This window comes from Panthera onca, chromosome C1 (assembly GCF_046562875.1).
Source record: "Panthera onca isolate mPanOnc1 chromosome C1, mPanOnc1 haplotype 2, whole genome shotgun sequence".
In the NCBI taxonomy this organism is placed as follows: domain Eukaryota; kingdom Metazoa; phylum Chordata; class Mammalia; order Carnivora; family Felidae; genus Panthera; species Panthera onca.
The window spans coordinates 176,648,590-176,670,881 of NC_138346.1; the positions used below are offsets into that span (position 1 = coordinate 176,648,590).

At 45.9% G+C, this 22,292-nt stretch overlaps 1 long non-coding RNA gene across 1 annotated transcript; it reads right to left on the minus strand.

Moving 5' to 3' along the window:
* Positions 1-17,753: 17,753 nt before the first annotated feature.
* Positions 17,754-21,547, minus strand: LOC132672681 (uncharacterized). Its single transcript, XR_009607639.3, has 3 exons — positions 21,434-21,547; positions 19,580-19,694; positions 17,754-19,326 (listed from the first exon to the last, which is right to left on the minus strand). It is a non-coding gene; the product is annotated as an uncharacterized LOC132672681 (long non-coding RNA).
* Positions 21,548-22,292: the final 745 nt, after the last annotated feature.

The window sequence follows — 22,292 nt, forward strand, 5'->3', positions numbered from 1 at the left end:
ACCAGAGGGCTTCTATGAGGAACCGTAGAGCACTGTCTAGGCAAGGATCGCAAAGAGGTTGTGCTCAGCATACAGACTCTGACTGACTGACTGACAGTGCTTGGTTGAGGATGAGAGCAAATGCAGGTTCAGCATGAAAGAGGGTCATAATTGATCGGTGACATCTGTCACGAGAGACCGAGGTTCTGCAGAGAGGCCAACTATTTGTCATTCCTTACCTGTCCAACTTTTCCTTCCCCCCCCCCTCCACCCCCCACCGCCCACATCATAGATCAGCCAAATTCTGCCAGGTTAGGCCCACTGCCTGTGTTTATAAATAAAGTTTTATTGGAACACGGCTCTACTCATTTATTTGCCTATTATCTACAGCGGCCTTTGTGCTACAACCACAGAACTGAGTTTCTGCCACCGAGACCATGTGGTCCAGAAAGCCTCAAATATATTCCAACTGTCCGTTTATAGAAAAAGTTTGCCAATCTTTGTTCTAGGGTACACTGATGCCTTGATTCCAGGATTCCAGTCAGATAATGAGGTCACTCATTCATAATCACATACTCACTGTTATGTCTAATGCGTTCCAGATACTCTCTATATGATATATAACATAGTAACAAATACTATGTAATATAACCTAGTAATTTATACTATGAAGGGAAACAGTCTTAGGATGACATATATATCCAGGTGTTGAGAGATATATATATCATCCTAAGGCTGTTTCCCTTCTTAGGCACAGAATGACTGCCAGGGACAATCTGGTCTATACGCTTCATTGCTCACATCCAACAGGGAAGAAGAAAAATCTGCTCTAATGTCGGGCGGTGTTTCATGCCCAGACGAGCTCTATTAGGACCAACTTCTAAAATGGAGAGGGTAGCAATGTCCCTGAGCTGTGTGGGAGGGAGATGAATGCTTATACAAAATCAAGTTTCAGATAAGAACAAGGAGAGAGGGATATGGGTGGTTGGATAACCAGCAGGCCTACCTCAGTGGCTTCTCCCCTTGTGTAGAAAGGTGACAGTGACTTCTCCTCAGGGGATGCCAGGGCAGAAAGCACAGAGCAGACTGGAGCAAATGTTGGAGGTACAGGGACTTGGTATATCAGGTGTGAGAGTGGTGGGGCAGAGCGAAGGGTCACCCCTCAAGTTTCTGGCATGTGCAAGCCATGATGTGTATCATTAAGGTGTAACATGGGACGCCTGGGTGGCTCAGTCGGTTAAGCGTCCGACTTCGGCTCATGTCATGATCTCGTGGTCCGTGAGTTCGAGCCCCACGTCGGGCTCTGTGCTGACAGCTCAGAGCCTGGAGCCTGTTTCGGATTCTGTGTGTCCCTCTCTCTCTGACCCTCCCCCGTTCATGCTCTGTCTCTCTCTGTCTCAAAAATAAACGTTAAAAAAAAAAAAAAGTGTAACAGTAGAAGGGTCAGGGGTCTGTAGTTGGCCTCACTCCTGCCTGCCCATTAGAATCACTGGAAAGCTTTTAGAAAATAAATCTGTCAGGGCTCTTCTCCAGACCAATTAAATCAAGAGCTCTAGACAGAAGCCTGGATATTGGTGTTTTAGAAAAGTTCCCCTAAGGGATTTGGATGGGTAGCCTGTGTTGAAAACAAGGGTTCTAAACCATTCAAGTAAGAGTAAAGCCAAGACATTGTCTAACCAATCTCATTGTATGAGTAAAAAAAACCCTGAGTTTTGCCCAATGTCAATTGCCTCACCCCATGTCCTTTCATTTCAATGAGGTGTATTTGGGTGCTCACAGTGTGTAAAGAACTAGGTTTGGTTATGAGAAACCAAGGTTAGTGGAGAATCTCACCCTGGTGTAGCAGGAAGAGTGTAGGTTCTGGAGTCAGATGCACTGGGGTACAGTTTCTGGCTCTGCTACCACAAGGTCCCCCATGAATGTCTCATGCAAAGGAGGAAGAGGTTAACTAAGAGAATGTATACAATGCCCAGAGAGGGCCTGAGAGACACTTGGAAGTTATTAGCACCTTTCCAAGCATGTCTGGGGATGATTTCAAGCAGGTTGACAACTGGGAGGAGCCTGGGCTAGGAAATAATTCTCCAACTGAACTGGAGGCCTCTGTCAGGTGATCTCTGTTGGCCAGGAGCACACGAATGCATAGGCCGATGGGCTCTTGTCATTTCGTTATAAAAACCTGAACTGAAATCCTATCTCTTGCCGAGCTGACTGATCCCAGAAGAGAGCCCAATCTAAATTTAGAGGGTTTCATAGTTCTCTCAAAAGTCCAGCAATGTGATTTGTCTTCAGGCTCATAGCTTCCAAGATCCTACGTAGTAGCCAAGCTGACCGTGGCTTCCCCACTTGCTGCATTTTGAGCAGTGAGTCACTGTGTCTATATAGTCAGTTTGGGAACTGAGAGATAGACGTACTGGAGCCATCCAGCTTTCCATGGAAACCAGCTGTCATTAGGAGAGGACATGAGTCATGAGCAACTTGCACATGTGCATGTATGTGTGTGTGTGTCCGCACCAGGGACTCACTCGTTCCTTCGACGAGAATCACCAAAGGTGATCACAAAGTCACGCGCAGCCCGGAGGAATGATGCCAAGTGAGCAACGAGCCCGGGGACCCCAGGCCTGACTCAACCATCAACAATCTCTGCAAATAAGTGCGCGTCTCGCTTCCCTCATGACTTTCCCCAGGGGACGCCTTGCCTGAAGTTTCCAGGTCAGGAAAAATAATTTTCATCCGCAGGGAAAAGATTCAAGCTCCTTGGCATTAAAAAAAAAAAAAAGAAAAAAAAAAAGATTAAAAAAATGTGAAAACAGAAACGCTCTTCACAAATGATACCTGGATTGAAAGTGACATTTGTCTGGAAGAGCATAGGACAAATAGATATGGAGTGTTTCCCATGTGTCAGGCAGTGAGATTGCAAACATAAAACATCAGCGTAAATTCACTCTATGAGCGCTAATTTCTGCATCTCATAGCTCTGTCTTGAATACGTGCTGCCTAAGTGTTGAGTTATAAAAATATTTAATAGTAACAAGAAACATTTATGAATCCCTGAGCTAGACATGGAATTAAATCTGTTACATACGCTACCTCATTGAATAGCACAATGCCCTAGCAAGGAGGGAGAGCCTAGATCCTTGGCCCAAATGAAGAAGCTGAGGCTTCCAACTGAGGCTCATCTGTCAGATTTCACACGGAAAGAGCACAGCCAGTACCATAAGCGCCAGCTGCCTAACTCCAGATCTCCTTGTCCTCCTGGTAAATGGGGGACACCAGAACGGTGAAACTCACGGTGGCAAAGCACAGTCTTGAGCCTGGAGTTTCCTGGCTCCTGGGCCACTATTATTTTAAACTTCTGCCTTAATATGTCCCGTAAAGTCTGAAGCAGGTCAGATGGTGAAAGAGGCTAGCAAATTCCCTGAGCCTTCAGAGTGTTTGGGCATCACGTTTGGTGAGCAGCAGCCCACAGAATAGTGAAGGTCAGTAGTCCAGATCGGCGGTCATAGTGTATCTCTCATTACGTGCTGGGCACCTTACCATATGTCATCATCTATGGGCATCATCTATACCTTATCATACATCATCCTCTCCAGTCCTCAACGCAAGTCTGTAAGTTTTTTTTTTTTAATTTTTTTTAACGTTTATTTCTTTTTGAGACAGAGAGAGACAGAGCATGAATGGGGGAGGGTCAGAGAGAGAGGGAGACACGGAATCTGAAACCGGCTCCAGGCTCTGAACGGTCAGCACAGAGCCCAACGCGGGCTCGAACTCACGGACCACGGGATCATGACCTGAGCCGAAGTCGGACGCTTAACCGACTGAGCCACCCAGGCGCCCCGTAAGTCTGTAAGTTAAGTGGAATTATCTTTAGAGGAAGTGGAGACCCACAAAGTGAAATTACTTGTCCAAGGTCATTTAGTTGCGGTATGAAGGTTTATATTAGAACAGTAATTTTTTTTCCCACTATACCAAAATTCCTTGAGGTCAGAAATACACGTTGATAGTTTTGTTAAGTTATCACAGCGCCTGGAACAGAGCAGAGGCTTGATAATTGAAAGTTTATGTTGTTCTTTGACAACAACCATATTCATTAAGGATATGCCTGGTGTTGATAAATGCTTTATCTTTTCAGTGTTCAAAATAAGCCTGTGAGATAGATTTTGGAAACACTTTTAGGGTAGGGAAACCTACAAAGTGAGACTAAAGTTAATGGTCAGTACACGGCAGATACAGAAATGAAATCCAGGTTTGTATAACCCCAGTATTGTGTGTCATCCAAATTTATGCTACTCTGCTTTTTGGAAGAAGAGCATTAGGGCCAAGTGTCTGATTGCTGGAATTGCCTAGAATCCACGTCCTCAGCGCCCTCAGTGCCCTCAGCAATCTGCTTGAAGTAGCGTTGCTGTACCTTGCGAAGAGAGACCCTGGAGGCTCATGGCAGAACCTGGGTTTGCCATCATTTTCCGGGCCATTATGGGGTTTCTAAGGACTGAAGTCAGAATTATTGGAACTTGGTGCTCCTTATGAACTATTTTTATACCTGGAATGTGTTGGGAGCCAGCTGGCTGTTGCCGTAGCTCAGATATCACCTGGTGCTTTTTTCAGAATGGGGTGAATAAATCACATGAACAGCTAAGCCAGACTGTGTCTGTCTGGGTCTGTATCTGATAAGAGGCTCTCAACAAGTGAGCTGTGTTCCACTTGCTACAGAGCTGGCCCTGTAAAAGGCAGTGGACAAGTGGATAAGAATCACCAGATTTCAAAACAGGAAGACCCATCCAACCCCCTTGCTTTATAGGTAGAGATACTGAGACCCAGAGCCTTAGGCTGGTATATTGGGTTGCAGGATGTGTAAATTAATTCAACTCAATGAAGAGTGGTGTATCATAAATATGGAAGGGTGTTTTATTAAACCCACTTGTAGGACAGACAAACCAGATCACAAGAACTGGAAAGTCCTCCCCCTTGTGACAAACAGAGAGATGCAGGGCACAGATTCCCCCCCTTCTAGAAAAAACTTGCCACATAACCTAGGAGAGTGCCATCAGCAGGCAGCTTCCAGCTCTCCACTCCTCAGGGGGTCTGCCATAGCTATAGAGGTCAGCCTCCTCCAAGGTCATGCCCTTGCTGCAGTGGCCCGCATTCCACGACTAAGCTAGGCAGCACAAAAAGGCCCAGTCACTCAGACTGACAAGGCCAACACTGAGTGGTAAACACAGTACCCATTGTGTTGGCTAAAGCTTGGTTGGACCCCTATCACAGGTCAGCTTCTCCTCACGTTACTTCCTTTCACAGATGCTGTTCCTTCATAAACCTCTTGTACCCCAAACTCTAAGGATCTCCCTTGGAGAACCCAACCTGCAACACCCTGACTCTCTGGCCAAATGGTATTTTCTTCAATCCCTGGTTTATCTGCTCTATTCAACAGCCCCTTTCCCTCTAAAGCTATCTTTGACTTTTCTTCATGCACATAACCCATCATGGCTGCACCCCAAATGACTGTTTTAACACCTGTGGCAGACCATGTTTTTCAAATTAACTACCCAAGTATTTTCAGTCCTACATGTCCTTCCAGAAAGTTGCTACTCCCCATCAAGAGCAAGTCTCTTTGTCCCTCTGATGAAGCTGGGCAGGACTTTATGACTGCCTTGGTAAAGAGAATGCATATCATGACTGACATTGCATGACATCTAAGGCTAAGTCATAAAGGCAATATGGTTTCCACCTGGGCTTTCCCATTAGTCATGCTTACTCTTGGAACCTAGTCACCATGCTGTGAGGGAGCCCAAACTAGCCCATGTGGTGAGACAACATGGAAAGAAACTAAGGCCTCCAGCTGATAGCCCCAGGAACAACAGTCAGACATGGGAATGAAAGAAGCCTGAGATGATTCCAGCCCCCAACCTTTGAATCTTCTAAGACCCCAGGCATGGTGGTTAGATATAGTTCTCACTGTGCCCTATGAGAGTCCCAGGCTCTCAGAATCGATGAGCATAATGGACGGTTATCGTATACCACTGAAGTGACTTGTTTCCCACAGCCAACCAACTCCACCTTGAAGTTCCAATTCCAAACTCCTTGCAGAAATCGATTGTACCAGGGTGGACACCTGCCTGAGATTAGTCCAACCAGCTGTGGCCACGTGGCCAGAAAGGCAAGTGTTCAAATTTAAAAGTCTTTTCCACTTGGGATCTTTTCATCCATTAAGAAATTATCCCATGTCTTGTGTGAGCTAGAGTGTTCACAATGGTGACTAAGACCTGGTCCAGCTAGCATAAAGTCTATGTAGAGGAATCAGATAACGAACAAGGAAAATGTACCACCTTTTCCTAAGGCAGCATGTCTCAGTACAGACTACCAAGGGAACCTAATTTGTTGGAGAGTGGGGGTGAGGCCAGCGAGAAAATGACACCCCTATCTGCTTTATCCAAATTGAGTTTCAGCAAGCATGCATTGAGCATCTACTCTGAGTCTCAGGGGCTATGCCAGAGGATATGCATGTACAGATGATCCTGTATGTTGAATATTTGAATCTCCTACTAAGCCTTGAACACCCCAGGTCCAAAGAGACGCCAAAATTGCCTGAGTTTGAGCTCAGGCCTGGACCACTGTCTACTCTTCCGACGATCTCCCCCTGACACCAGGCTGCCTCATCCAGCATCCTTCAACATGGCTCAGAACGAAAGGAGTTTTCACCAGAGTCAGAATAATACTTAAATGCGTGGGCTTTGGAGACAGCCTGCCCACTTTCTAATTCTAGTTCTACCCCTTACTAGACACAGCTAGTAAGGGGACAACACGGGACAGGGCCAGCTTTCTGAGCCCCAGTCTCCTGGTCGGTAAATGTGGATATTAAGACTGCTGACCTTGAAGTTGTTGTAAGGATAAAAAGAGTTAAACCATGCGATAAGCTTAGACTACTCTCTGACACGTGTAAGTGCTCAGTATATGTTAGCTTTTATGATCCAGTTGGAGAGCCTGGAGGAAGGTTCCTGGAGGAGAAGAGACATGAGGGTGTGTGGACTTTGAACACCTAGAGTGAGGAAAAGAGACTTCCTGATGGAATTAGCAGTGGGAGCAAAACTAGGGAAATTATGGGACAGTAAGCAGTCCTCTCCCGGAGCTTGAAGTAAACTTGTCGACTTGCTTCTGCCTCTCCCATCAGTGCATTAGCTTTCCGTGAGATAAAGAGCTTTGTTCCACCTAAAGCAGTGCCCGGTACTTAGCAGGTGTGCAATAAAATTTTACCAACTAAATTAATGAAGTGTGTGCTGTGTGGGCTTGGGCAAGCTAGTGCTCCTCTCTGAGACTTAGCGCCCTGCCTTCCCAGAAAGGCATAATGACGTCCTCTTTTTCATGGGCTGTTGAGAGGCTTAAATGAGATACTCATGCAAATCCTGGCCTGGAGTGGGCGTTCAAAACAGCGAATTCCCTTTCCTTGGTGTCCTATATCCAGCAGAAGGTCAAAGTGGAGTGGGATAGACAATAAAAATGTAAAGAGGGAAATGAAGAGAGGAACTGGGGCGTACTAGGAAATATAGGGCATCTTCCTGTAGGCAGTGGATGAAACTGGGCCTCGGAGGAGGGCGCTGAGCTGTGTTTGCGTCAGAACCACGGAGATGAACTCCACGTTCGTGGTGAGCTAGGGACAATGGGTATCTGTGTGTGTCAGCTGCTGGGCTCCCCAGGACACAGAACTGTCAAGGCCAGTTCTGTGCCAGTGAGATGTGCCTTCCCCTCAAAGCTTTTGAAGTTGTGAGCTCCTGGCACCAGAAACTGACACGGACCTCTTAGTTAAGACACCAGCTTGCTATGTGAACTGAGCAAGTCACTAAAGGAGCTGAATTTTGGTCAACCATCTGTAAGATAGGGGGTTTGATAGATGAGCACCATGGCCTCTCGTGTCTCTGACACTCAAGTCCTTGAGCAGACATCAGGCAGCCATCTCGTAAATACATCAACAAATGCTGTTAGGTGATCATTTGCATGTGGTGAGCTCTCGTATTAGATTTTCTACACAAATCCCAAAGAAAGACCTAAAGTGATAGGACTGGAGACCTGTTTGGGGGGGTCAAGAAATATAGCGTTAATACAACATCGGTGGAAGTAAACTGGCCCTCGGCTGTACACATTGTCTCCCCTTTTTTGGGCCTCGATCTTTCCTTCTATACACAGAGGAAGCTTGGCAGAAGATGGGAAAGCCTCTCTGGGCCTTTCAGATCACCAAAGTTTTATGATTCTCCTGGGATGAGATCCTTCGGGAATAGATGCCAGGAATGCTGACGGGTCCCTCAAAAAGCCTGCCCCCTTGGACAACCTTCAGGGCTGTGGAATCTGGGTCTGTTTGTGGCCACATCAGGATGGCCTCACCACTGACCTCATTCTCTGGCGCATCCTCTGTTAATGACAAAGACCTTGGTGCATCCAAAAGACCTGCCCTGGGTCAAGGGTGTAGCTGTAGCACATCCCAGCTTGCTGTAGAATTGCCTAAACCTCGGAAATTATTTCCCTAGGAGGTCTGCCTGTGCCAGGAATAAGGGTGGGTGGATAGCAGTAACTCATAAAATTGGCCAAGGGCGGCAAGAGGGTCTCAGGGATTCCCGGTTCTGGAGTCACGAAACCCAGGGCTGCACCCAAAGCTCTGCCCCAACCAGATGTTTGTCACTGGGCAGGTGCGTACCCCGAGTGCCTCTTGCCACATCTCCGAGCGGGGATGAAACCTTGTACACCTCACAGTGAGCTTGCGAAGAGCAAGTAAGATTACAAATGCAGGTCTTTGGAATGTTACCATCACCAACCCTCAAGGTGGAGACAATGTCATCGCTGATGGCTCCATCTACAGGGCGCCTGGCAATTTATGGAGCTCGTTATTGTCAAGGCACATTCACACCAGTTATCTCCGCCCCCCCCCCGCCCCCTGCTGTGGACTGCCCTGTAAGGAAAGAGAGTGGGCCTGGAGACCCGATACCCCCTCACCTCTTATCAGCCCCACTCTCACGGCACTTAGAACATTAAACCTTCAACTTTGTATTTCGGTTATTTATGCACACATCTAATCTCCCTACCTTGAACAGAAGCCAGAGCAGGCACAGGCTTTGATTGTCTTTGCTCCACCCACCCCCATCCCCACGCTGCCCTATGTATGCTCAGTCCTCCGTCATCAGTGAAAGTAAAGGGGACGGGGGTGGGAAGGGACAAAGACAGGTGGGGAAGTAGGTCATTGGTCCTTGCCTTAATTTGCATGGTATAAGGTAAGCCATCTTCTGTGGTAGCTACTGGCCACATGCAATGATTTAAAGCGAATTAAAATTACACAAAACTTAAAGTTCAGTTCCTTTGTTGCACTGGCCCCATTTCAAGTGCCCAGTAGCCACACGGGTGGCTGCTGTATTGCTACACATTTCCATCGTTGTAGAACACTCTGGTGGACAACACGGACACAGAGAAGGGAGTGTGGGCTCTGGAGTCAGACAGAACCGGGTTCCAATCCTTCCTCTGGTTCATGTAAACCAGCTCGCCTCTCTACGCCTCGGTACCCATGTTTGTAAAGCGAGGATTGATCATTTTATCAGTGCCCCTTTCCCAGGATTGTTGAGAGAAGTGAGAATACTAATAAACATTAAAAAAATAAATATGAGCAGTCGCTCTGCTCTGATGCCTCCACAGGTTGGTAAAGATAACAGGCAGACCCAGAAGCTAGTCTTTACACCATGGAAAGTGGCAGGGCTGAATGGCAGGAACCCAGGCAGATGGGCAGACAGACTGAGTCTTGAATTTAGTTCTACTTTCCAGCTACATGATCTGAATGTGATCATTCTGCCTCTCCAGGTCTCATTGTCTTTTTTTTCTGGGGGTGGGGGGCGATCATTATCTTAAATTCTCTTCACATCCCTACAAGTTAGATATATAAGTACATCAGCGCCTGGTAATAACACATGTTCAACAACTAGAAAATGAAATCATATTAACACAAAAAAGACATAGTTGAAATTATTAGTATCTAATTGCTTTCAGGATGGTCAATGACTTTATCATTATTTTATTACTACTAACTAGTCGGTTATAAGGATGTACCTTAAGCATAGTGGGAGGTCAAGAGACTCTGAGAACTGAAATCCTATTCTCTCCACAGAGCAGCCAGAAAGGTACCAGGGAGGTATCTTTTGTTATGAAAGGCAGATCATGACTTTGTCCTAATCAAAAATACCAACATCTTCCCTCACACATAGAGTAAATTTAAATCACCACCTCTGATGCCCTCCAGTATCTGATGTTCTGAAACGTCCTTCTCAGCGCCCGTGCCCTGGCCATACTGGAGGTCCCACTCCTGCTTAGACATGACAGGCTTGTTCCTGCTCAAGACCTTTGTACCTGCCTTTTTCTCTGCCTGAGCTTCACTCCCCACATCCTCCTAGAACTTTCGGTTCTGCCTCCTTAAGCCTGTGCTCAAATATCCTCTCTAGGAAAGCACCCCCCCGCCTCCATTATTTTCTCTCTGTCCTGGTGCTTTATGGCTCTTTAGAGCCCTTATAAAATATCATCTCAGCTAAAGATATGCCTTCCTCCCTCACTCCATTCCTTCATTCACTTTATTAATGTAGTGATTAACACAAATGTCATCTCTGTGAGGGAGTCCCCTTTATCTTGTCCATTATTCTCACCCTGGGTCTAAAACAATGCCTGGGACTCGCTAGGTTCTCAGTACATTTCAGTGACTTTAAAAAAAAAAAAAATTTTTTTTAACGTTTATTTTTGAGACAGAGACAGAGCATGAACAGGGGAGGGTCAGAGAGAGGGAGACACAGAATCTGAAACAGGCTCCAGGCTCTGAGCTGTCAGCACAGAGCCCGACGCGGGGCTTGAACTCACGGACCGCAAGATCATGACCTGAGCCGAAGTCGGCCGCTTAACCGACTGAGCCACCCAGGCGCCCCCATTTCAGTGACTTTTAACATTTGAACAAAGTCTCTGGGGGCTTTGGAACTGACTTTCCCTTTTCTGATAGACACAGATAGTGGCTTGAGCTAGGTGGCCATGTTTTCAAATGTACTCATCCACCCATTCAGTCCCCAATTACTAAACTCATACAGTGTGCTCAGAGCCTAACCTGGTGCCTGCCTTGTACAGAAAGCTGATGGCCTTTCCTTAGGAAGTTCTCTCTCAGTTCGTGGGACTCCATCCACAGGAACGGAAACAGCGGATCGCAATACATTGGCTTGAGTTGAGGAAACACATGTAGAAACCCAGATAAGGGAATGGCTTCTTCTGTTGGAGGACATCAGGAGAAATGCCTCAGTAGAGGTGAGCTCTGAGCTGGATCTAAAAGAATAGTTGGTTTTTGAGCTCCCATTGACTACAGTTTGTGACCCTCTGAGCTGGGATGCCTGGATTTAAAACCTGTCTCTACTGCTTCTCAGCTGAATGATGATGGCAGTTTCCCTCACAGAGCTGTCCCCAGATTCCCCACCTGTAAAATGGAGACCATAAATCAGATGCCAAGTTGGGTTGATGTGAGAATTAAATTGAATTGCCCATTAACAAAAAATTCCTATGTTTGTGCCTGGTGCATAGTAAGTGCTCAATAAATACCAGTTGTGCAGCCATTTTCTTGGGAGAGCATAAGCATGCTGGATGGGCCTGGAAGGCAGCTAGTGCTTCCTCATAGCTGTAGCATGGAACCCCTAAAGAGGAGCAGCCAGGAAGGAGAGGCTGGCTGAGGCCATGCCATGGAGGGCTTTGTGGACAGGCAGAGCTTGGCTTTGACCTGAAGAGAAGTGAAGAGCCATGGAAAGATCTTAATTTGGAACATGGCACGCTTGCATGCATGATCTAGGAAACTATCTGACTGTAGCATGAGGATGAAAGGAGCTGGCCAGACTGGAGACGGGGAGGACTCTATCTAATAAATCTAACCCAGAAATGAAGAGAGTCATTAGTGGGGAAAAGAAGAGAGAGATCCTGGGGAAATAAAATTAAGAGGCTTGGCGACTTTGTCACTGTGGGTCTGGCAGGGCACAGGCACACTCAGAAGGATTTTACTTAATAATAAGTTCATCCTGAGTGGTATGGGCAGGGTTAAGGGAATGAGGCCCAACCAAGAAACAGAAGGTATCGCCACCCCCAGACCTGAGGGGACAAGGGAAGGGAATGGTATTATAAGAGCCCAGAGATATCAGAAGCCAGAGAAGATGGCTGATCCAAAAGGAACAGTGCCAGGAACACCGCTTCTACAGAACATGGCTAAACTGGGGGAGGCCGGGTAGGGAATAGCATACCCAGCCTCTCTATCCTTCCACTCTTTGATCTTGAGCCAGTACCTCTCACTGGCCAAGGCCAACTGGAAGCTAGAGGTCAGGAGAGCCTGGGTCCTGTGATCTGTAGATGTCAGCCTTCTTGGGTCAATGGCAAGTAAAGAAGAGTGAAAAATGGATCTAGAGATAGGGTGCGTTGATGAATAGGTTTCACAGTAACCAGTTAGATGCGAGTGGAGACTAGTTGGCAATGGTGGGTAGGGAGGGGGGAGGAATTTGTCCTGAGGTTCCCTGCTAAGGCGATTTGCCCAATTACACATCTGTGAAATGGGGATTGAGATGCCTCTCCGAGTGAATCACATTTTGAGTTTTCACATACCCCTCAACGTGTGTCCTAAACGTCTGGATCTTTTTTTCTTTCCACCCAACAAATGTTGCTGTCTGTTGCTGAATGCTTGGAAAGGTTTGCCAGAAGAGGATTGGCACTAGCTGAGCATAATTTCGTTGGTACTACAGCTAAAATACAAATGGGTTTATTACATATTTTCAAAGTCATGAACAGATAAATACAAGAACAACCTCTGGGGGCAAAAAAAAAAAAAAAAAAAATGGTGGTAGCAAAGAGCACCTCACTCCTTAGCAAAAAATGTTCTTTTTCCACAAACACCACGAGGAGCCAAAAAGCTGTATGGAAACTGTCCCGGATATATGGCCCTGCCCCTCTCTTCCTGACACATCTAATTCCCTGTGTCTCTGACGGGTTCCAGGCCTGAATGGATCTGTGCACACTGGAGCACCAGGCCACAGTGATGTGATTCTCTGAGTGACACTGAGGCAGGCACACCCAGGAGAAGAGAAAACTGCCTGGGGACCCAGGATACTGTTATTACAGGAGTTACATGAAATGTTGACAGCAACAGCCAGGACTTCTTTCTGCAAAGTGCTCCCAGGAAGCCTTTACAGGCCTGGAGAACACAATGGTTTTCATCACTAATTAACACATTTTCCACACTGAGGCCAGAAGCAAGGCTAGCTAAGAGACACTGGGATGCATGGAGGAGACGGGCTGTCAGCTATGGGCAGGCCTTGGCTTAGAACTCTGCCCTGTGGGTCACAAGGAGAAATCCGACCTCCTTGGGAGGTCTTGCAAGACGTTTCAAGAACTGAGGCTTGTGTGTCCAGGTCATTGCCCCAGCGTGTGATCCTAAGCTTTCACCCAACTGAGTTACTAGCATTTTTCTCCAGATCTACTCTACAGGCACTTGAGGCATCGGGCCTCTTTCATGTGCCAATCCCTCTTCCTGGAATACCTTTCTCTTCTTCATCTAGACCTCGCCTACTTTTCTCACAAGGTCTTTCTCTAACTACATCCAGATTTCTCAAGGAAGGCTTGATAGAGAAGGAGTTGTCATGCACTCCTATGTCTGTGCCTCCATAGTACCTTGGGCTGCCCTCTCAAGCAGTAAACAAGCAAATGACTTGTGCTGCTCCCACATCAAGACTATGAGCCCCTAAAAGGCAAGGTTGGCATCATGGGATTCATACCTTAGTAGAGGGTCCATCCCAGAATGACAACACGGGAGCTCACGGCACTAAGCTGACCATTCTCCCATTGGACGGTTCTTCTCACCACAATTCTTTTTTTTCTTAAAGTCTAGAGCTTCTGACTGACACGTATTACTTTGGCTTTCAAATATAATAGTCCCTGCTGGTGCCACATCACACCCATTCAGATCCTCCAAAGCTGTGACCAGGCCTTACTACACCTTCACCCCACCATATTCTTTGTGTCTGTTGTCATTTTTTTTTCTTTTGCAAAACATTGCTTTTCGATTCAAATAGTGTTGATTTGGATGTGAACTCTGTTAAAACCGAGCCCCAGTTTACTTATCTATCAAATGGGGGTAATAATGTCTACGTTGAAGGGATGTTGAGAGAACTAAATGATATATTGGATAGAAAAGGGGTAACATAGATGCTGGCACATAGCATGTCCTCAAATAGTTATTGAATGACTAAACAATGAATGAATGAACTGGGGCTTTGTGTCACATAGATGGAGGAACATTTTTGACACCTCCCATACTAGTTAAAAGTCAACAAATGGTAGATCTATGCCAGGTACTTGCTGGGATCTTAGGATAGAGCAATGAACAGATAAGGCGTGCGTGATCTTTGGTCTGTCAGCTCCTGGGAATATCACTGAACAAATAATGACAAAACACACGTGTAATAAGTAGTATGAGGGTAATCTTACAGGTCCCTCAGCTGCTGAGTTCATCCGAGCCGTTTCACGAAGGACTCCTTGTGGTCCTACGTTAGCGAGTAGAATACTTAGGCAATTCATAACGAAAATTCTTTGCTTCTCATCGTGTTAGTGTGTAGTTCTCTTGGGAACATTGTGGAGAAAGTGAGATAGATTAGCCAGACAAGAACGTTAAACCTTGTATGTAATATTATCAAGATTGGACAACTAGAAAGCCTCCCCTCTAATCCCTGAGAATCATACTGACTGGTAAAGAGGATGATAAAGAAGCTAATTGGTAAACACACTGAGGGAGTGCTTCTCAAGTGACAATAGGTATGTTGCATACCTTGCACAGGTGTGATGCCAAATTTTTATCAATGCATAACATTTACATTTATATAACTGAAATTACGTATATGTTACGTCTGCCATATTTCTCAGCCGAAAGGTTTAGCTGAGGAAACCATGTGTCCCTGGTCCAATGGAGTGAAATCTGATGTTTGCACTATCACCGTTTCTGTTCAGCAAAACACTGGAGGTTTTAGCCAGTGCAATAAGTTGAGAGGAAATAAAAAGAGCACAAGAGTGGGAAAGGAATTAATAAGGATAATATTACACCCAGATGACATTAATGGTATATGTAGAAAATCTAAAAGAATCTATGAGCAAACTGTTAGAGTTAACATGTGAATTTAATAAGACCACTAAATTCATAAGTTCAATATACAATTAAAAAATGAACTTTAAAAACATTTATGACAGCTTTCAGAAATGTGTCAAATACAGGGGCACCTGGGTGGCTCAGTCGGTTGAGCGTCCGCCTTTGGCTCAGGTCATGAGCTCACAGATCGTGAGTTCAAGCCCCACATGGGGCTCTGTGCAGACAGCTTAGAGCCTGGAGCCTGCTTCGGATGCCGTGTCTCCCTCTCTGTCCCTCCCCCCCCCCCACCCCCAGCTCATACTTGGTCTCTCTCTCTCAAAATAAAGAAGCATTAAAAAAAAAAAATGTCAAATACGTAAGAATCTAACAAACTCTTTAAAAAATAATAATTCTCCCCTAACTTGTAGGTTGATAATGAGGATTAAATAACAATACCTGTTGGATCTGTATTATGTGGTAAATGCTGTATCAGGAACTTCCCATGCATTAGGTGTTTTCTGGATCTGACATTGCGAATATAAAAATGAGTCCATCTCTTCAGCTGAGCAATAGCCCATGTCAAATTCAGCCCATGATTGTATGGAAAGTTTATTTTGCTCATGGAAAGAAGCCTACATCGTTAGTCTTTGACCCAGATTAAATTTGTTGGGATTAGTATCAGCAGACTAAGGAACCAATATGGTTTCAAGTAGCAAGAAATACCTCACCCTCAGAAGAGTTGGGATTTGGTCACCCAAATACTAGTAGAAAATATTTGCTGGGGGGGGGGGGGTAATTTTTTGAGCAAACATACAGCCACACAGCCCTACTCTCTATCCTCTTCTACTTCCCCATCTGAGAAAAGAGAGAGAATGACTCTTCTTGAGCTGGTAGGAAAACTCCACTCCCCCAGCTGGTTTGTCAGTTTTATTTCCGATCTAAATTTCAGAGCTTGGAAGACTGCCTGGCACACAGTGGCCACCCCCCAAAACATTATTGACTTATTGAACAAACATAAATGAATGAATGGACGGTAGAGTGAAGGCATTATAGCTATAATGCCTAAATAGAGCTATCGAAATTATTAGCCTCTGTTCACATACTTCCCATCACTTAAGCAGATGTGTCCCTGGCTTCAGGAGAGAAGCTTTGCTTGACCAGCCCATGTTAACACGTAATCTGCAATTATACAGTCCAACACTCCCTGTGTCAATCAGTGTCCTGGCAAGGAACAGAACAATGTGTTTAACTGAAGAAAACTTACAGAAGAGATTATTTACAGAGGTGTGGACAGCGTTAAGGGAACCAATGTGGGATAGCAACATAGCCAGAGACTCAGGATTGCAAAAAGCTACTGCTACCCCACCAGCTAAAAGGGCAAGGAAAGGGATCAGCATTACTGGAGCCCAGTGATACCGGAAGCTGGGAGACAGGGACTGCCCAACAGGCATTGCTGTTGTACAGGGATGCAGCCATTGCCCTACCCACGGCAAGACAGGGAAGGAGAAGAAAGTCTAAGTCCTCACCCTCTCTCTTTTCTGCCCTTGACTATCCTGCTGTGCTTTATGGCCCGACTCAACTGGAAAACAGGAAAAAGAGCCAGGGTGATAAATTCCATAGAGGTTATAGACTCTGGGCATGGAGTGAATCAGAAGAGAGTAGATACGGAGGACAAACAGGGACGGCACGGTCCCCTTCATACATTTCCCATCACAAAAGAGGAAAGCTCAGAGGCCTTGACATTTGAGCCCAAATACTCATTGGTCCCTTGGTCCTGTCTTCCATCGTTAACGTTTGGTTCCCAGTTTTAATCTTCTCTCCCCAACTACATTCAATTGTCTGAGGTCTTACTGGAAGGGCTTTCTGGGCACAAAAGTGGAAAGAGAAGTTTTGGAATCAGACTAGAAATCAAATCTTGGTTCTACCACTTTGAAGTCCAAAAGTTACCGCAATCTCATTTCTAAATGGTGATAGTGATACTTCGGTTGCAGGGTGGCTGAGAAAATGAAATCATTTGACATTTTGACAAATCCTGGGCACTGTGCTAAGAATTGGGGATGTTGTGGTTTCTAGTCAAAATATGCAACCTGTATGTATTAAGGACGAAGGGAAGGAAGGAGGCCTAATACAGGTGAAATCTCTATTTCCCTGCAATTGTGTCCCTGTAATTGTGATTAAGGCCACCTTGGGAATAAAATGCTATGGTAACACTGTCTCTATGATTCCAAATTGTGCTCTTAATTTTCTACTCCAAAGAAAAAAAAAGCACATGATTGCACATCAAAAAATGCCTGCCCAGTGGCTGAAGTTTCAGATTGGAGTTAATTTCAAGGTTGATTGGAATGTCAGAGTTAATGATTTTGTCCCCAAAAACTTGGAATTCACAATTATCCCTAAAGACTATAAACAGCGTTGGAAAGAGCCAATTTGTCTTCAACTTGTTTTTTTCCAGAATTGCCTCCCCCCACCATAATCTCTTTCTGCAACAATCTCAGCTGCCTGAAATAGTAGTTAAAATCATGGCGCCTGACACTCTCTTGAATGTATAAACGAGTCAGTCTGTTATTAGTGTTGTGATTAAGTCACCAAGATTGTTTAATCAAAAAGTGACCTGATTCTCTCCCCATAGTATCTGGAGAAATGGCTAAGTCTAAATAAGAGGTAGAAAAAAAAATGTACCTAAGTTAAATAAGTTGGGTTGGAAACTAGCTAATAAAATGCATGCATCAAAGACCCGTGAAAGAAGCAAAGTTCTTGAAAAATGGGAAAGTAGTTGTCACTAGCAAAGCAGGACAGGGAGAGGAGAAGGGAGGGGGAGGAACCTAGAGAGAAAGAGGGGAGAGAGGAGGAAGAAGAGAGGGGGGGAAGAAGAAAAAGACCAGAGAAGGAAAAGAAAGCAAGCCTGAATCCATTCTTGCAAAAGTTCACAATAACACTAGAGTCTGTAAGAAGAATGGGCTTTCTCCCCTACTGTGGCATCCAGTGTCATCGGATATTTAAAAGACTCCGCTATCCAGGGATTATTTATGAACTCCAAGGCTGTAAATCTTTTCTGTATGACCTTGGAGCATGGCTTATGTCCTTTGGGACATGTTATATGATACCGCTAAGCCTCCGTTCCAGCCTACTCCTCATCCTTGATGCCTTTCTCTCCACAGTCCTTCAGTCTTCTGACATTAACATGGAATTTCACTCTGGCAGAGCTGGAGGGCTCTTGGAGGTCATTTAGTCCAACCCCGCCATTCTAAAGAGAAACTCAAGTCCAGAGAAGAGCAGTTACTTGTCCAAGGAACCAAGACTAAAACAACAACAACCCTTCTTCCAGTCCAGGGTACCCCCAAAAGATGAGTTCTTAAATGGGGTGAGGGAATTGGGATGAGGGAATCAGGAAATGCCTACATACCTCTCCCACAATTTCTTAACTATTCCCTGTGCTCTGTGATTCCCTCGACAGGAAATAAAGCTCTTTGTTCTTCAGCGAGAAGGAAAAATGTTGTGATGGACCTTTATTGAGCACGTTCTATGTGCCAGATGCTTCCCACCCCTGGTCCCATCTAATCTCCACAATAATCCACTACCCCTGGTTCTGTTAGTCCCACTTGCCTTCTCTGAGTTCAGTTTCCTCAGCTGTAACATGACCTTCCTGAGGCCACAGAAAGTTCCAGAAACAGAGTCCAACCATAGGTTCGTCTCTCAAATAGCAATGGTGCTCTAATGGGGGTGGGGTGGACTTGGGAATCAAACTATATTGGGTAATGGAGCACATCAGTTCTGAGCATTGTCTTCAGAATCTCTGCTAAGAGCAAAGGAATGGGAGGCAGGGAGAAGGCAAGGTCAGTGTCATCAGGGTAGGCTACCACCCACATCTGTAACAAGTCCAGCTTTATTGCTAAGCCACTGAGTTTGAGACCGTCTTCTTGCCCACTCCAAAGTCTAACCAAGTGTTCAGGGGGCAGCCTTCTTCACAGTGATTTAGGGCCAAGACTCCTCCCATCTTGTGGCACTGCCATCTCCAACATGGGACCTCCAAGGCTGCCACAGAAGGAGAGAAGGCAGTGCCCTGCAAGGGAGATACTCCACACCGCCACCTTCCATTGGCTCCCCCTCTCCAAGTGCAAGGGGGCTAAGATGAGGTTCAGCCATGCATCCAGGATAAAGAAAGAAACCTTGGTCGCTGGTGGGGGCTGGTGTTCTCTGCTATGGTATGCTGCCTGGAAAAGACAAACAGCTCTCTCATTATTATCTGATGAGATTACCACCAATAACTATGTGAGTTCACTCCTGTCAGGGTGAAGCTCTGAAAGGAGAATTGCATTTGATCCAGGTCGCAAAGACTTGAGCTGCAGAGGCAGAAAACCTCAGGTCGGGTTTCAGCCATAAATCCAAATGTCTTCCCTCTAAATTGTAGGTCTCAGCCGATCCTCAGACTGACAAAGAACCAGATCACATGGGGCCCCTCCTTACCTATCAGCATCTGCGAGGAGTTTCTCAACACTGAGCTATGGTAATGATTGCACTGATTGAGACACTCCTCCGCTCCTCCATTTGCTTCCATCAGAATCACCACATAAATGCAGCCCTGGAAAGAAGAGTGAGGGCTTTCCTGTCTGAATTCTTGGAATCCGTGAGTCAAATTGCTTGGTCTGGGAAGTCTCAGGAAAGTATGTTGGCACAGCCTCCGTGGGGGAAATCGGGCATTCTGACTCCTCACTCAGAACTCTATGCAGCCAAGAGCACTGAGGCCCTCTGGTTTCTGCCCGCGGGATAATTGGTCATTTCCCCCCCACCGTCTCCCCATACAAGATAATGGTTTGCACATTGGGAAATTAAAGCAGGATCTTCAAAGCCAAAGGGTGGGTTTGTTTCAGTATAGGGTAGAAATAATAAAAGCAACAGAATTTTAAAAAAGAAAACACTGAGAAATAGAACACTGATAGAAATCAAACCACAGTCAAGAAAAGTGGTGTTTGGGGCGTGGCTTTGCACTATTGGTCTGAATCTTGACATCCTTTTCCTTGAAACCAAATGGGTTACTTCAGCGGTTCTCGGCTGGGGTAGCTCTGCCACCTTAGGAGCATCTGTAAAAGTATAGAGGCATTTTTTGATGGTCACAGTGACTTGAGGACACAATTGACATTTAGCAGGTAGAGGCCAGGGAAGCTCCATGCCCTGCAGTATGTGGGACAGTCTTATCAATAAAGAATAGTCCCTCCCATAATACCAACCATGGCCTGGTTGAAAATCCCTTGGATAATCTCTTACTGCTAGGAACACAGGTCTTTTTTTAAAATACTTACCTTGGGGAGAGCGCAAGTCGGGGAGGGGCGGGGGGTGGGACAGAGGATCCAAAGTGGGCTCTGTGCTGACAGCAGCGAGCCTGACGCGGGGCTCAAACTCACAAACAGCAAGATCATGACCTCAGCCGAAGTTGGATGCTCAACCGACTGAGCCACCCAGGTGTCCCTAGGACCAAAGCTTTTTAATGAAAAGCTGGCCACAACCAGGTATCCCGTTAGGAACTGGAGATCAGAGACAGAAGCAAACTCCTACATTCAAGGCATTCTGACAATCACATAAACCAACATAGATGACACAGCACGTCATGGTCTCTGAGTAGGATAGGAGACATTGCCAAGTGAGCCCCATGGAGAGTCACAAAGCTCAGCCAGGGAAGAAGAAACCCAGAGAGTAAGATGCCTGACCTGAAGTTAGAGGCCCTGTAAGAATGGTCACAGAGGCCAAAGTGCAAGGGAAACCCAAAAGTGAGAGAGTGTACATTCCAGGGACTGCAAATGCCCAGCCCTGTAAGTCATTGCTTGGAACAGGATTTACCAATAGGGAAACTGAAATCCAACATAATTTGCCAATGGGGAAACTAAAATCCAGTGTAATTTGCCAATAGGGAAACTGAAATCCAATATAATTTGCTAATTGGGAAACCGAAAAGGTATGTTGCTGCAGTCCCAGAATCTGGTTCTAATGGGAACCAGGTTGTAAAGGATTGGGGCGTAGCCTAGAGCCTTGGTGTTCGTCTTGGTCAACAACGGACCAAGGAGGAATAGGGAACCAAGCCCTTCCTAAAAGCTGTACTTGCGGCGAAGAATCCGCTTGCTACTTCTTGCTGCTATTGAATCCTTGCCTCTGCCCAGTTGGGTAGCATTAGTATCCCGTTCCACAGGTGGGAACACGGAGGCTCAGAGAGGACAAAAAAGATAGTAGTCAAGCCAGGAATTAAACTCAGATCTGCCTGTGAATTCCAAGTTCGTAAGTGGGTACCACACTGCTCACTCTGTGTTTGCTCAGCCGACTCCTGCTTACCAACAACTCTGCCGTCCCTGGGACTCCGAGAGGCTGTTGAGGTCCCCTGTTAGGTCTGCTACTGCACCTAGACGTCCGCATTTGCTTGAAAAGTTTTTCTCCCCTCTCCTGTGTGGTCTGAAGCAGCAAATCCAATGTCAATTCTGTTCATGCTCAATCTCCATTTAGATAAACCAGTTAGCAGAGTATATGTGATAAAATTCCCTGCCAAGTTATAAACTAAGTAGTCAAACAAACAAACACAAAATCAAATGAAGATCTAATTAGCTTGGTCCAATTACTCCGTTCCCTTCCAGCTAGTCCAGGGTAATCTATCACAAACAGCAAGAAAGAAAAACAAACCACCCTGTTTCATGTCTTTTTTCCTGTTCCTTGGTGTTATCCATCTTTCCTTCTCTCTCTCTCTCTCTCTCTCTCTCTCTCTCTCTCTCTCTCTTTCGGTTTTCCCCTCTTTTCTGCATTTCTTTGTTCTTTCTTTTCACCTTTCATTATTTTCTTTCTCTTTATCCTCCTTCCTTCCCTAGTTGCTTCCTTCCTGTTTTCTCTTTGCCTTCAGGGCCCAAGCGGGGACTCTAGCCTAGAAGATACATGAGGCTCCCATAAAAGCCGATTCTGAAAGTGAGCTGTCAGCTTTTCCCTTCTGACACAGACAGCCCAGAGCTGAAAACCATCAAACATCTTTTAGCCATGAAACTGGATATGGACACTCCTGGGACGCTGGAACTGGAGTGGGTCTCTGGTCGTCTCCGGTCGTCCCTGACCCAGGCTGATGCTGGGGACCACCTGCTGCTGAGATGCCAACAGGAAGGAGACCAAGGAGCGGGGAGTTGCCTGGTGGCAAGGTGGGCACCAGACCCAA